The sequence below is a fragment of the Empidonax traillii genome, unplaced genomic scaffold (assembly GCF_003031625.1).
Source record: "Empidonax traillii isolate 1590-97213 ecotype Southwest subspecies unplaced genomic scaffold, ASM303162v1 scaffold108:size1079785, whole genome shotgun sequence".
In the NCBI taxonomy this organism is placed as follows: Eukaryota; Metazoa; Chordata; class Aves; order Passeriformes; family Tyrannidae; genus Empidonax; species Empidonax traillii.
This window is the reverse complement of record NW_020955301.1, coordinates 272,049-288,993: the sequence shown is the minus strand read 5'-3', so window position 1 is coordinate 288,993 and position 16,945 is coordinate 272,049.

The window sequence follows — 16,945 nt, the reverse complement described above, 5'->3', positions numbered from 1 at the left end:
CTATACCTACTGTCTTTTAGTTTAAAGCCCTTCCTTCCCCCTTGTCCTATCTCTGTGTGCCTTTGTGAAAAGCTCCTTCTGAGCCCTTCTGTAGGTCTCCTTTCATGTACTTGGGTCAGAATGATCTTCATGTCTTCTGTAAAACCCAAGTATATCTGTTGCTGAAAACCATCACAGCTGACCCAGCTGGGGTGGGAGGAGGAGCCATTTTTTTCTTTCTCCCTTTCCTAGAAGTGATGCTGAAAACAAGGCTTATCTTCCAGTCCTTTGCCCAGAAACTTTCCCAAGTCACTTCCCTCCTGCTGGAGGAAGTGACATTGCAAACACTTATCTGTGCCTCACCCAGCCTTTAGGGCTGCTAGGTTTCCTCCCAGTCCCTTCTCATTTTACAAGATACGAAGGCTGATCTGAGAGCTGCCAAAGACTGTTGAATGCACCATGTCTTTTGTGTGACAGAAGAAGCGTGATAGGTGCAGTGTACAAAGTGATCTGGCTGTTTTATGCTGTTTCTGTGGCTGTCAGGGAATGAATTTTCCTTAGAGTAGAGGAGAAAGTTGGGACCTCCTTTTTTTTCATTTGAACATCCCAGATTTAGAACTCTCCAAAACTTTTGTTAAGTACAGTTATGTACCTGTACACCCTTAAATACTGACTGCGGGCATAGTTGAGCCTGCAGGATTTTTTCAAATCTGGCGTTGGTTCAAGGTTATCCTTGGGTTTGGCACCAGCCCAGGAAGACATGTTTAGTGGATACAGATGCCTGCAAGGCTGCAGCAAAACTGTTATGTAAAACCTGTAGAATCCCTGTGTAAGAAAGCTGAGTGTGCCAGCCCCAATCAGGGTGCTGCATTTAATGTGAAGGCAAGCACTGCCTTCTGTGCATGAGATCCTTCTAGCAGCATTTCCACTGAGGAACATGGAGCTTTGCTTCTGTCAAAAGAAGTAAGAATGTGACTGACCTGTTTGTGCTCCTTCCTCCAGGAACTCATCTGTGCTTAAAACATGAGGAAGAAATAAGTGGAGAAGTCAGACAGAGTAGCAACCTTGAACTAGGCTCTGTGATGTACATCACCTGACACCTCAGCTACAAATTGAGCTTCTCAGCTCATTTCTTCTATCAAGATGAACACTGCTGAATCCAAAATGAAGGTGTCGCTTCTGCTCTCGTGCAAAATGTATACCTTTGCTTTGAACACAAATGGCTGAAACTCCGTGGGAAAGGATTTACTTTAGCACACTGCACTTCTCAGCCTTCTCTCTCACTGCACAATTGACTCGACATAGATACCTTGCATCATTCCTTTCATCCTGATCTTACTGTGTCATCTGTTTCTGCAATGTGAAATTTCATGGATCCCCTAGAAAATACAGTGATTTCATATTCCAGGAGACACCTCCTGTAAATTTAACTAGCATATGACATGGCTTTTCCTTAACCAACCACAGAACAAAATAAGATCTTAATCCTGAGCAACTGTTGCCACCTTCATAATACAGATTTAAATCTATTTTCAAAAATGTGTAGAAAACAGATTTTTTTTTATTTTTTGCAAACTCTGTTGTAATTTTATAATGTTGCATACTTGGCAAGTGTGATTGTGTTGCTATAGTGATCTTAAATTATGACCAGAACAATTTTTTACTCAAGGCTTATTTAGAACTCATCTGGCTCAAAGCCATCTTATCTCCTTCTCTGAGCCCTGGAAGAATCATTTGGATCTCCACAAACATTTTCTCTGAGCCTTCTGTTTTACAGTAATCTCATTGGCGTAATATTGAAACAATGTTCTTTAAATGAGTTCTGAAATACATTTGAGTTAATAAAAGCCAAAACCTCTGAGAGGCACAGTACCCATTTCAAAGGTGTAGCTCTCGTTGCCAGAGAGGATGAGATGTTAGTGACATCTTCAGATAGTCCTGAAATCAGAGCAGTAAATCCTTCAGTTGAACAATGGGAGGTGGCAATAAAAAGAACCCTGTTTTTTGAAAGAGTTTGGTTTTTTTTTTAACTTATAGCTTATGGGGACTGTCTGTACTCATGTGTCATGGGACAAGGCAGTGAAAATATCTCACGCCCACTCTTACCAGCTTCAGGCAAACTGTGTGTCCTTTGCTTATCATCCAACAGAGAAAACTCTATCTCCTTTCATGACAGTGATAACTGGATTCTACCATGAATATTGAATTCTCGAGTTTCACTATCAGAAAGTCCTTGGGTGAAATCTCAGATGTGGGGGCCTGGCAGTTGTTATGGTCTTGCCCAGCATTGCCTGTGTCAAGAACCTTTCCAGAGAATGGTGTGGACCTTTGGAAATGAGGGAAGGCTAAGAGAGTTGTATCTGTCCACATCTTGACATGGAGCTGGACAGTTCTCTAGGTACTCCTATTCAGAAACTGCCTTTTGACATGGGAGTACAGACTATCAGAAAGAAATTTTAGGCCGTGGGGCTGTTCCTCAGATGGGGTTCTCGCTTATATTTATACTGCTGTGCACTATATTTATACTGCTGTACACTGAGACCATCTTTTCTGTTCAACATGCTGTCTTATTTTTCCTCTCAAGCTGCATTCTGTTTCTAAGGCCAAACCTTCTGGCAGCAGCTTTGCCCTGTTTGGCTGCACTGCAGAGTGCATCGCAGTGTCATTAGTTCTGCTTAATTTTGCACATACCACAGTGCTTGTTACCATGTGGGAAAGGTCAATTTGAAAATATGGGATTTTATGAGGGATAAAATGCACAATCTATTGACTCCAACCAGCTCTTTACAAATGTATTTAGCCCAGAAAAACTTGTGAGGAATACCAAGTGCATCAGCTTACTTAGAGAAGATGCAAACCTGATAATGCCATTGATTTCAATTTGGTCGTGGTCTCCATTTGTGTGTTCTTTTGCTGCCTGTTAGACATGCAGCAGGAAAGGCTTCTGTGCAGATACAGCCCACTACAGTCCATAGTAAATTTAAATGTGTATTTAACAGAATGTGTGCCCCTGAACTCACTGGGGTGGGAGGGAACTAATTAAATCTTGTATAATATATAGGAATACAGTTAGCTTTTTTAGGTGAACTTAGCTACATTCCCCTTTTCTACAGTTAATATTTGTATCATAGAGCTTATGATCTTTTAGAGGAATAATTTCAGCAGAAGCATCATTATTTTGTACTAATCCTGTTTCTTTAATTAAGTTTTTACACTGAAATTGATTGACTGTGAATTAACTTGGTCATTTATGGATAGACTGGAAAATCAATCAAACAAATGTTAATGGTTTTGTGAAGAAATCGAATTAAAGATGTGGGAAGTTAGACTTGGCTGGCTGCCAGATGCCCACCAAGATACCCTCACTCTTCCTTCTCAACAAGGCAGGAGGGGAAAAAAAGATAAAAATCTTGTGGGTCGAGATAAAGATAGGGCAAGATCACTTAGCAGTTACTGCTTAACCCATCACAGAAGGGAAAAAATAGTGAAAAGTAGACCTGTTGAGTTTTCCTTCTTGTTTTGCTATATTTTAATTGTCACTTTCAACAATTCCAGGTCACAGTGACAGAACTGATATTGATTTAGATTCTTATGCTTAAGTAAATGGGGAAAGTTGGTAATTTTAACTGAAAACAGAAGCTGGGTTTTCCTGCTTTAAATACAAAAAAATTGCCTTTTGGTGGATTTTTTGAACTTTACCAGTTACCCCTAAAAAAGAGGCAGAAGTAATTTATGTAATGTTTAAACTGGGAGGCCAAGCAGTCCAAAGAGGTGTATGCAGTGGAAAGAAGCAACAGTGCTCATACTTCGGACATCCAAAAAACTGGGGCTCTGAGACGTACTGCAAAGTGCATGCAGTTTAGACACATCCTACAACTAGCAGAGGCAACATCCTACAACATGCAGTTTAGACACATCTCGCAACCTCAGAGGTCTTGTCTGGGCTGAAATATGAATTATAATATCACTGTTCCAGCAAATGGGAATGACCTAGAAATGGTATATCAAAGACTTCACAAATGTACTGGGTTTATGTAGCCAGGTTTTGGTAGCAGGGTGGGCTACGGGGATGTTTTCTGTGAGAAGCTACCAGAAGTTTCCCCTTGTGTCCTGTAGAGCCAATGCCAGCCGGCTCCCAGACCTGCCGCTGGCCAAGGCCAAACCAATCAGGAATGACAGTAATGCCTCTGTGATAACATATTTAAAAAGGGAAAGAAGCTATTTTGCAGAGGAAAATTGCAGTCAGAGAAGAGAGCATTGAGGATATGTGAGAGGAACAACTCTGCAGACACCAAGGTCAGTAGAGAAGGGGCAAGAGGTGCTCCAGGCGCTGGAGCTGGGAATCCGCTGGTGAAGCCCATAGTGAAGCAGGTGTCCACCTGCAGCTCATGGAGCACACCAACACTGGAGCAGGTGGATGCCCAAAGAAGGCTGTGATCCCATGGGGGAGCAGGGGAAGGATTCCTCTCCCTCAGCAGCGGCAGAAACAACCTGTGATGAAGTGACCGTAACCCCTATTCCCATATGCCTGCGCCACTGAGGGGGAGGAGGAAAAGCCTGAGGAGGAGGGAGGAGTGAGGGAAGGGTATTTTCACTTCTCATTATCCTGCTCTGATTTTGTCAGTAATAAATTTAATTAATATTAATGCCTATGACGGCAGTTGCTGAGTGATCTCTTCCTGTCCTTATCTCACCTTAAAAACTCTTTGTTATGTTTTCTCTCCTCTGAGAGGAGGGTAATAAAGGGGCTTTGGTGAGTACATGGCATCCTGCCAGGGTCAACCTACTACAACAATATAAGCTCAACTAAGCAATATCTGAACCACAAGGCATGCAGAAATTAGGTGAATTGTCAAGGTCATCCTGGAAGTCTGTTTTAGATCCAGGGGCTGTAGCCAGTTCAACAGACTGGCAACACTTCAACCCTTGGCAACACTCTTGAGCAGCTTGCTGGCTTAAGTCAAGGCAAGGGCACTGCTCCCATGCAGCCTCCCTCATCTCTAACATGCTCATAAAGTATTGGCCTGGTAAGATGTCAAGCGGTGGGACTCCACTAGCTCTTGCCAGATATCCTGCTGGTCTGAGAGGCATCACCTGAAGTTTTGTTTACCCTGAGGAGCAAAGCTATGTCTTGCTTTCTTCTTGCTAGCTGATCCTCTTGCTTGCTTTAATCTTACCTTACCTCCTTGGTGAAAGAAGGGTCTGTGGATAGCAATAGCTCAATACTTTGCCTTTAAACAAAGTATCTCATGAGCAGCCCTTAGGGCACTTCCCAGCTGGAAGCCTGCAATGCTATAACACCTGTTTTCCAAGCCAGAGAGTCAGTGCGGGAATTAAATGGGGGAATCAATGTCTTGACAAGAAAGTAATTTCTTCACAGTGTGCATTGGTATGTGGGAAAGGGGGGTCCTGGCAAAGTACCAAAAGACGTGAATATGGAACTGGGGGAAAAGGAATCCCCAGAAAAGGTACATCCATCTAGCTTTTTGTAAATTGAAATAATTTTCCAGAAAAGAAGTGGCAGTAAAGAAAACAAGTGCCTGGAATGAAGTCAGCTTAGAAAGACTTTCGGGAGTGAAAGTAATGTCATGTTACAGGACGAACTAATATTCAATAGCAATCTTTTTGTTAAATACTCAGTTTCAACTCTTGTGACTATAGCTCATGAGCCACAGCAGGCAAACAGACTGAGGTATATTTCCAATAAAGTTCACCTGCTTTAATAATTGATTCTACATTATGTAAACAAGGGCCTGCAATATTTCTCTGTGCAGATTGCAAACAACCATCTCTCCTTTTTGCAGTTGAGCAGAAGGTATAGAAGTCACAGCAGATGCAGGTGCCCAGGGCAGCACTCTTTTTGCTGAGACAGCTTACTAAGTGCACTGTTTTGCTTTGTTTGGCTCAGAGAGTGAAGTGTCCTGTAACGAGTAACTCACATGTACATAGAATAATGCCCCTCATCTGCCATGGCACGGTGGGGCCCAGCTGATATCTGAGATGTATGAGAGAGAATGGACCAGATGTGGAGAACCTGAAAGAGTGGCTTGTTATCTCAAATAACAGAAACATCCCCCCTTGAAATTCAAAAAAACATTTGGAACTTGTTGTCCTTCTCAAAGGCAGATACATGCCCAGGCGAGATAATTTTCTTTCCCAGGCAGCTTCCATTTGAGTCTCCTGCTTGGTAGAAAAACTGCCTCGTGCAGGGCAGGTCAATCACTGTCCATTCTTTGAGAGCCTTGAGCAGCTGTGCTGGTCTTTTCTCTCCAGTTCAGAGGTGAGGACAGGATTTGACCACTTCTTATTCTCAAGTCAGTCTGAGGTGAAAGGGGGAGACAGGCCAGATAGAAACAACCTTATAAACAGAGAAATAGTTCCCATCTGTTCCACCTCATGGTTCCCCAAATTCTCAAAGGCTTTGGTATTCTCTTTAAAATCCTGCCTTTGGTTTTAGAGACTTCGCTGAAAATGTGGAGAAAGAAAGCTGTACAGTGGGCAAGACACAACAAGAGATGAGGTACTCATGGAGGCGTTTGGCGGATCCTAGTGAGATGTTGACTAATGCTTTTCCAGGAGTATGTTAATATTATGATTATTTGGAGCTTCTTTGCTCTAGCATCAAATGGCTTACTTTAGGTCTGTAAATTGTTGTTGGGTATTTAAAGTGTTTAATTAATCATCAGATTGAAAAGGGATATAAGGTCTGTAATCCTTGGGTAGAAACGCTTTTCAGTAAGATGGTTCCCCTTAATTATCTACTGTTACAACTTTTATGAGTAAGAAAAACTGCTTGCTAAATGAGGACAGAACAATACGGTGTTTTACTGAAGGAGAGACAAATCATCCTTATGTGCAGGCCTCAGGAGGGGGCAATTTGCTTATTTCCAAAGTCTCTACCTTCCATCAGAGGCAGGACAGTGAATAACAGTGGACCTGTCCCGTGCCTGTCTCTTTGTCTAGAAGGCAATATAATCTGTCTCTGGACATTTAAGCGTGGGGTAACTACAAGAACAAAACCACACCAGTCCCCTACAGCCCAGGCTACACTGACACCGCAGACCCAGGGGAATTCAGTGGTTGTGATGACTTTATACCTGCTTGGACTCTGCTGGGCAGCACCACAAGAACAGCCCTGTGCATGTTCTGAAGGTCTGTGTGGGCCTGTCACCTGCTAGAGGCTCTTGTTTTCCCTGGGTATTGCTTTCTAGTTTAGCAGGCATTGACCTGCAGAAGCTTCTTCTGTGAAATCTTTTGCTCATAACTGGATTAAAATCAATCACCTGTCTATATCCTTGAAATCATGGGTGAAACTTCCAAATTCTGATGAGCATGTATCTTTAAATTGTTTTCATTGTTTTCTAGAGCCACATTTCCAATTTTCTCCAACAGTGCACAAAAAACAAACAAAAAATTAAACACTTTTAATCACAGCAAGGTTATGTTCTTCCTTAGTCCCATTAATATAGGATCTGGGACCTCAAAGAAAAGCAACAACAACAAAAAAAGGACCCACAATGAAGTGGTGAGAAATTAAAAGCCCATCTACATCTCACCAAAAGCATGGCGATATTATCCAGCTACATGGTTTACTGAAACATATGATGTCTAGGTCAGTGCTCTTAGGGCAAGGTTCCCACACAAATTCTCTTTTTAAAATTAATTAGATTTCAATTTTTTTCCAGATAAGAATCCTAACTTTTACTGTGATAACCAACATTTAGCTTCTCTAAATTGCTGAATTTTACAGCTCTGGGAGTAATGGATTATTTTGTTCTGGTGGCAAACATAGAAGTATTGAAAAATAATTACTTTCTGGGCACCACATACATTTTTGTCATTGTGAACTGTACTAGTCTGTCCCCTTTTTCAGAGTATTTTACAGTATTTTCCTGGTACCTCTTTTTCCACTCAGATTTATTTTAAAAGCAAAATTGTTTCTTGAAAATCAACATTTGGAGCATGTCCTTTACATAAATAGTATATTAGTGCAATTATAATTTCAGCCAAAATTGTAATGTAACTGCAAGCTGCACTGTACAAAGATTCTGAGAAAAGTTATGTATCCCTAATTGTGTACTCTGCAGTGAATTCTCCTTTCCAGAAATCTTGCCTCTCTGTACTCTGTGCTCTCTGACTTTAGAATGGAGCCTGGAGTCACCAACAGTGCTGTAAAGTGGCATGGTTATTCATATATGTGATTTCACTGTGGTTTACAGTGCAAGAGCAGGACCTCAGCACAGCACTGAATGGGCACAAGAACATCCAGGTAATGAGGTGGAGAGGGGATTTGTAAGCCCATGAGTCACCTTTGAATCTGCAGCACCCCATCATTGCTTGATAGCTTACAAATATTGCGTTGGAAAATGCATCACCTCAACAATGAGAGCAACAAAAGCTATTAATGGCAGTTCCCTCTATGCCCTTAAGGGCAAAACTTTTATTCTGAGTTGCCTGGGTATGCAAACATGGGTTTAGGGTAAAGCAGGGCTGTGGCACTCCAAAGTGTGGGAAATGGGGGGAAATAATAGTGTTTCATCAGGAGGAGTTTTGGGTTGGCCTCTTCATTGGACCTTACCTTGACATCAGCACTGTCATGTGTGTCCTTTCCACACTGACTTTTCCCACCTTGGTCACTTCTGTTCAGGAAACAGAGTACGTGAGAAGTGCCCCTTGGGTGACCTATTACATGAGATGATACCAATCAAATATTTACAGCGTAAGAGGAGTGAGTCAGTCTGTAGAAGAGTTAATGACATGTCATTTGCGCAGAGCTGGGGTCTCAGTTATGAAAATCAGTGGGTGATTACATTTAATTATTTCACTATCTAGGTGTTCAAATCTGGAGATAAACTGATCAGCAGACCTGGGTGTAAAGCAATTCTTTGTACAGGATCCAAGTCATTCTCAGCTGCAATGGGCTGCAAGAGCCACTGTGGGGTATACCAGGCATTCACCTGCTGCCCTTCCCAGGTAGAACTGGAATTTTACCCCTGCCCAGTGCTTGTCTTATTTTGAAGGTTTCTGTATGGTGTCAGAGGGACCATGAATAATGTGCATTCTCTTCCAAAGAAGAAATCTGAAATGAGGAGTGATTTGCAAGGTGCATATGGTCCTTATTTAGGAAAATCTTGAATAAAACTGACACTTTTGTTTTGTTTTTGTTTTTTGTTTATTGTAGTTTTCGATTTTATAGAGATAAAGGAAAAAAAGGAAGTAAGAGAAGGAAAACTGATGTGAAGTTATTGTCATATTAGTCAAACTGGAGTTCATAGTATATTTAGTATATATATATAGTATATATACTAAATATACTATATACAGTATATATATTATCTATATAGTATATATACCATATAGATATATAGTATATATACCTGTATGAAGAACACTTCATGAAGAACCTTCTCTTCAAATGGATTTAAAGGGAAAGCATTTAATCATGCAAGATGAGAAAAGTGGAAATAGCTTAAGTTACACTCTTTGTCTATTTTGTTTTCATTTTTTAAAGACAGAAACCATATGTTATGTCAGACAGTGAAAGCTAATGTAATATATACCCTCGGAAATCCAAGGAGTGTAATTTGACAGCTGTAAAAACCCACAGATTGTGAAGTTTATTTCATAATGTGATTTGAAGGACTCATTAATTGTTTTATATAAGGCAAAGAAACATCAGAAACAATGGTAAACAGCATGTAATTTATCAAATCAAAGAATCACTTAGGGTTCTGTGGCCAGGCTGTAGGTGAAGTTCATGATCCCTGGTGGTGCTGGCAAGTTTATATGGGTTTAACCACACTATCAGGGGCATATGGAAAAGAGCAGCACACTGGAAAAAGGCCACTAAAACACTTCACCTTAGGGTGTTGTTTGTCTTTCTCCTTTTAAGCTGCTTCCACCATGTCTCCTGTCTCTGGAAGGCTGCATTGCCATGTAGAATATTCCCTCCAGACACCCTTGGGTCAAAATGGTCCCCTTGTCACTCATTATCCAACTATACAAGTAGAGTTTCTGGTGTTGTTCTGGTATTATTCAGGGGAAACCACAGGACACTCGAAATCCTGCCATTCACTATAGTATCAAGAAGTCCTAGCTACTGTCAGCCTCCAGTTCTCCTATTTGCCCTTTAGCTGCTGATAAGCAGCAACAAAGGTGATCTGTGTTCTTCCTTGACAGCAGAACTGTGTTCTTCCTAGAAGGTCTTGGCTGTTGCCCACTGCCAGAGCAAACAAAATCCATGTTCCTCCCAAGCTGAATTTAGGCTCTCCAAGAGAAGCAACTCAGTGTTCCAGGATCCCAGCAGTTCTGAATTCGCGGTTGTTCCTGGGACACTGTGAAAAGGAACATGGTGTGTACTTGTTTGATTTCCCTCCAAGGGTAACACTGAACAAGGTGTCCATCAGAAATCTATGAGCACTGTGATTACAGTGAAGGATCTGTCATGACTTCCCCAAAGGACTGCATAGACACTGGCTGTCAACTTCTCTTGCTATATTCTTCCAAGATTGAACTACCTCCTTGCAAGAAAAGGATGGGTTCTCAGTTTGCTCAGGGGATTTTTTCCCAGCAGAAATCTGGACCATAAGGAAAATCAGCAAATCCCATGGCTGAACAAAGGTATGAACCCATGTTCTTGACTATGAAGCTGCCAGGCAAACCTCACATCAACTTAACTTTCCTTTAACAAGTCTAACAAATCATACGTGTATTTATATAAGCATTAAATCATCTGCTCTCCTCCTGAACCCTCACAGTATGAAGAGTAGGGCTAATTGCTGCAGAATCAGCTTAAAGTCATCTTACTAGCAGAGTTACAGTTCACTGTTACAAACACTGTATTTGTCCTTGCTCTGTTGTTCTCGTGGCTTCAGACACGTCTTCCTGTGGAAGAGGAGAAAAGGAGGAATTCCAGAAAGCGTGACAATGCCATATGCTTTTTAGCACATGACAGTGCTGCAGAGGGACAATGCAATAGCAGTAGGATGCAGTTTTTCCTGACAGTACTGTGGTGTGACACTGCTGGTGACCTGCAGTAGCAATCGCTGAATCCCGGTGGGTGATTTGCCAAATCCATGTAAGACTGGGCAGTATGGTATTTCTCAGCCTGCTCATTCAGGTGACTGAGCCTTGACTTGAGGGGAAACGCTGTGGCTTGCTGAATCATTATATATTCCTTGCCAATCTATGTTGGGACCTAATCAGGTCCCCACCTTTCTTGGACATTTACGCCCACAGATAGATCCTCTTTGGTACGACATGGCTATGATTTCTTATGCTGCTGTAGGCTCTTACAAATTGTTCTCACTTTACTATTCCCTGTAAGAGTCCCTAGGGTGCAAGGAATTGCTAGTTTTTGGGTTTTGTAATGCCCTATTTAGTGATTAGGTAGTGATGCTTAATGGGAAAGACTGACTAGGGTGATTTTTTTATAGTTGCTGAATTTTTAGGAGAACCTATATCGCACTTGTCTCAGGCTCAGGAAACACAAGAACATTTCTACCTTCAGTTCATAGCCTAAAAATGACTGGATGCCCTTCAATTCAATGCCAGTTTTCAAAACTAATAGAAGATCAGAAAGAAATGGAAATCAGGATGATTGTTTTGCATCCTGACTTAGGCAATGAACAACAGTGGGTATATCCTGATTCACATAATGTTTTCTGTTCTCATAGTAATCAACACCTTACACTATTCATCTTATTTATATTTTTGATCCTTGGCTCTGATCTAGGGTGAATGAAATTCTGCATGTGTAAATCTTGGCATAGTCTGAGCCATCAGGGTCCAGACATACGAGACGGATGCACCTCACATTATATCGGCCCTCACTGCAAGTGAATGGTCTCTCCACTCTTCTCTTCTCATTTCATTATCCCCTTGTAGCTAATTATAATCATTTATTCATATGGTCACAGTTTTGCAACAGTCCATCTGTTACACAGACATGTGCTGATATTAAATAACCTGCTTTCCTGCATCGCCTGGGAGAAATTCAGGACACATAATTCCTTACCACAGATTGTGCTCTGCTTTGAGTAGTGTCCATGTGCTCCACATCTTTAAAGAGACAGGACCTTTTTAGTAGGAGCACTGGTACTGAAAATCTATTTCTATGTGGTACTCACTCTAGTATGATCAAAAAAACACATCTTCCTGTAAGTCAGCAAATGCTTTCTAGTGAGTTGTGGCCGTGAAAGAAAAACTTTGCAGCAGAAGACTGCTGGGAAAAGAAAGAAAGGTTTGGCTGTCTGTGTGGATAACAGCAATGAGAAGAAAGATCTTTGAGATGTTCTGCTTGCAGGAGGATTTGAAATAACACAAAGCAAAGATAAAGTATGAAAGTCTTGTGCAAATGAATGTGTAGGGACTAGGAGGGTGATGAGGACGGGGCTTTTAACAGTTACTAATATATATTGACAGAGATTTCATGTGGTCAAGAAGAGGTATTGCATTGAATTCCTTAATACCTCACCTGTGGGTTGGTATGATTTCATCCACAGGCCAGGTTGATGACATTGGCACGACATTGGTATGATGGATGACAGAACTGATCCCAGTTGCTTCCAAATCATAGTCAGGATCACCAGAAAACAGCAAGTCACAGTTCAAATGCAAGAGAACTATGTATTAATTAATAAAAAAAAAATTACTGGCAAAGTTATAATTTTCAGTGCATGCATTCTGGTGCTGCTCTGTTAACCACCCCAGGACTCCCAGGGCTAGAAGTCTTATCAAAGAAGCCTTTTTCAAATGGAAGTACATAGTTTCATTTGGCTCCATGAAATCTGGGTCAGAGAAAGGAGCAGTGAATGTTGTGAAGTTAATGATGCATCATATATTCTGGAACAAGAAAAATTCTTGCCAGGAGCAGAAATACTAAAATTATTCCAATATTCACTGTGAATTAAGGTGAGGCCTCCACCTACACAGAAATTCAGGTGGTTGTTTTCTGTAAGCATCTCTTCTCCAAATGTTAATGCAACCTCAAATGTCAAAATCAAGTAGGTATTATGGTCATACTTTGGCAGATATGTTCTCGGAAAGAACAATAATTGTGTTGCCCCGAACCCTCACTGCCTGTACCCTCACTGCCTGTAAAATTCAACATGAGACAAGATTATATGACAGTATCCAGGGGCAGAAAATACCAAGACTTTTATGGCAGCTAAGGTGTTAGACACTCTACAGCAAAGAGAAAGGCTGACCTCCACTGCCCGTTGCTGGCTACAATACATTCCCAGGAGCAGTGTGGAAAAGTTTTCTTAAGTGTAGAGGATTGTCTCAGACATGAAAGGCTTGCTTTCTGAACTGTATCCTCAATAATACAGCCCATGATTTACCTACACTGAGGGTGGTAGAATAAGTATCTCAGATGATGGGAAGTCTCACCTCTTAAATTAATCTCAAAGGAAACCCACTTGAGATAAAGCTGCAGATTCTTTCCATCAAAGTATTTGCTATTGATTGCAAGAAGACTACTGTGGCTAGACACGTACCCTAGTCCCAAGTGCTGGGACAACTGAGACCTGGCTGTATGGACATGTAGGCAGCAGTCTGCGGTTAGACTGGAATCACCACCTCACAGTTCCTATTAACAGTCTGTAAAGACATGTGGACTGTGATCCAGGCTGTTGGGTTCTAGTCATGCTTCTCCTTCATCTTGGTGGTGTTTTTGAGCCCAAATTTGTATCTGAAACTAAAAATAAATAGTTTCCATAAGACTGAAAGGGGACCAACCAATAAACATTTTTTGTGAATATTTGCAGTGTAGACTATCCTTCCTGCACCTCTTTTTGCCATCTTATTCAGAAATCTCCATATTTCATAAATAAGCAATAAATGTTACAGATCAACATTTAGCACATAACAGCAAATGTAACAGGTAAGCAAAAAATGTTGTAGTCTGTCAAGTGAAGCAAGAAAGTGTTTGTGGTCTATCTTAATCATCCATTTGAGTGTGCAAGGTCTTCTTGTTATCTTCTCCCCTTTTCTTATTAGTAAAAATAGAGTTTCTTGTTTTCTTATTTTTTGCTTAAAAATCAGTCTGATGCTAAAGAAAATAACTTAATTATTCTGTCACCTCAAGTACCTCCCTTCCACAAAAAAACCACCAAAAAACACACAACAAAACCCAAGCACAAACCCTTGACAAGCTAAAACCAAATCTTTTCCTAAAAAATCTTGCACTTTGTTCTACTCTTTTGATCCTTGTATCCATGCACAAGGTGCTTAATGCACTGTATCATTTATTGAATATAGAAATAAAAGGCATTAAATTTTTTTTGGCACTACCAGGGTCTGCACAACCTTCACGTGCTAAAGTGGGCCCATTTCTTGTCACACACCCTACCATGGCTCACTGCTGCTCTCAGGTTGCTGCAGACCAAAGGGTGCCATGCACAGAAAATAGCTTTTCTTATGTGGTGGATGTGCTGCTCTGGCTGACTCCAAGGCACAGGGTGGTCAAACCTTCTGTAATTCTAACTGTGGTCCAACAAAGCAAGGGGAAATTTCCCCAAGTCCTCTCATGATGCTCTGTTGATATCTGAGATCTCTTTTAGAAAGGTGTTTTTTGCAGACCGCCCTGCAAATCTGACACCAGATACCTCTACCTCTGCACTAATATTGCTGAAACCAGGACAATCTTCAAATGCAAACCAGCTCCAATACATCCAGATGTCTCTGTGTTCCTATCTGTGAGAAAAGGGAAGTGGAGATTGTGCCCAGGCCTGGGTGAATGGATTAAAACATTTCACTGTTTCTTTCTTGTCTTTAACTCTGTCCACTTGAATATTGAGTGTCACTGAGATCTCTCAAATGAGGTGGGAAGGTGTTTATGGTCTCCCTCAACCACCCACTTGAACCTGCAGATCTTGTTATCTAGGAAGTAAGAATATCTTTTATCTACATCCTGCTTTTTTTCTGCCTTCAGTCTCAGATGTAGCTGAGAGTCTTGCTTTACTCAGCAAGCCTTGTCAAGGTGACAAAAACCCACTCACTACGAGAGGAGACTGTGTGTACATGAACTAGGCTGCCAGGCCTCAGAGAGAGGTACCTTTGATTTAGAGGCATAGTCTAAAACTCCTTCAGAAAAGAGGGACTGTACTTTTATGGGAAATACAGAAACAGTTGGAAGTGCCTGTATATCTCTAAGACACTGAAAGCTTCTCAGAATAAATTGTTTTCCATGACAGATGTGTGTCCTATCAAAGGAGTGGTTGGAAGTAGTAATGGCTCAAGTAATTCATCTTATGAATCAGGTTTTTGCCAGTAATAAATAGAAATAGAAAATAATCTATCAGAATACAAAGAAACAGTCTCCTCTCATTCCAAAATGGAGAGGACTCAATCCTTGTTAACAGCGCATTTCTCACAGTCCTTCAGACTCTGTTGTGTACTTACCATCTGCCCTACCACTGGCAAACGACTGCCACAGAACATCCTGTACCCTGAGCGGGGAGCCTGGCAGACACTGTGTATCTCCTCTCATCTGATTTTTTCTGTCACCTTCTCGTGATGCTCCAGGTTTATGGCCTTCACAACCTGCCTGTGACCTGGTTACAGTGAGAAGTTCCTGTCGAGGAAGACACAGTGATTCTCCTTGGAGCTGGTTCACACAACTCTTGTTGGTGAATGCAATAAACTTTTTCAGCATGACAGCCTGACTTTGAGAAATGTGAGGCTTAGAGTGCAGCCAAATGACACCTGATTGGCTTTCCTCCTCCTGTGTGGAAGTTGCCCGGTGATGTTACTTCAATCCTTCTCTCCCCACCTCACTGTCCCCCCCACCGTCTCAAAAAATTGAGAAGAGGAGGGAGAATCTTCAAAAATGTAGTTTCTTTCTCACTTCATTTTCAACAGGAAGAAAGCTAAGGAAGGACTGCGGAAAGCCTATGAGGCATCATTTTTGGTTACTTACGTTGCTCCAAACAAAATGTTGCATTAAAAAAATAAATAGATGCTTAAAATGCATTAAAACTGGTTTTTTTAGGGCACATGAAGTTAATTTAGTTTCAAATTGAACTTCCTTGGTTTGCCTCCCTTACAATTAATTTCAGGATGATTAAAATAATGTTTAAAAAGTGTTTTTCTTCTCAACAAAAACTGAGTTATTGATAAAGAGATGATTGCTTTTCACGGTTTTGGAAGACTGTTACAAAGACACGGGAGAAATTTAACTCAATTTAAGTTGGAAACATGCATCTGGTTTCTACCAATTAATTCTTTTTTCCTTTTCTTAGCATTATAAAGGTTATTGCTAAGTCATCAAATTCTATCTTCCTTGTATTTCAGCTACTTATTTTTTCCTGTGCCTATTAAGTGAAAGACACCTGTATCTAGGGCACTATTATAATTCACACTTCAGTTGTGCAACTCACTGCCACAGGATTTTAGTCAGAATTGTAAGAGGTCTCAGAGAGGAATTGAAAACTGTTTATTCTTGGGTCCTTCAACAAACAAAGATATTATGATAGTCCAGGTACTTCGGGTGCAGGAAGATTTTTAAGGCTCCTTTTGGTGGAAATTTAGTATGTTTAATAAAATATAAAGTCTTTTTGCCTTTCACTTGCACATCTGTGGTAGGCTGCAAGTGGGGAGAGGATACCCAATCAGCAGTTTGATTTTAATTTTTATTCAAGAAAGCTGGTTTTGTGTACAGAGATGGGTGGTACCAGCCCACTAATATTTACTGCAGTGTATTCCTTTTCTGTATTTGTTATATTATGGCTATGCAGTCAGATCTGATATTAGAAAGGATTATCTCTGCTTTCTGTCAGCTTTGGATGTTATAGAACTCTTCAAGATGCAGAGTCAGTATTTAAACTGTTATATCAGGTTCTGTCTGTACTGTGGACGCTGCCTGTTTCACAGCCTGGATAGCACATGGATTGTCATAGTGCACAGCTATTTATGACACCTGGTCTTTCCACCTGGCAGGACAGGTTTAAGAAACACCACAGAC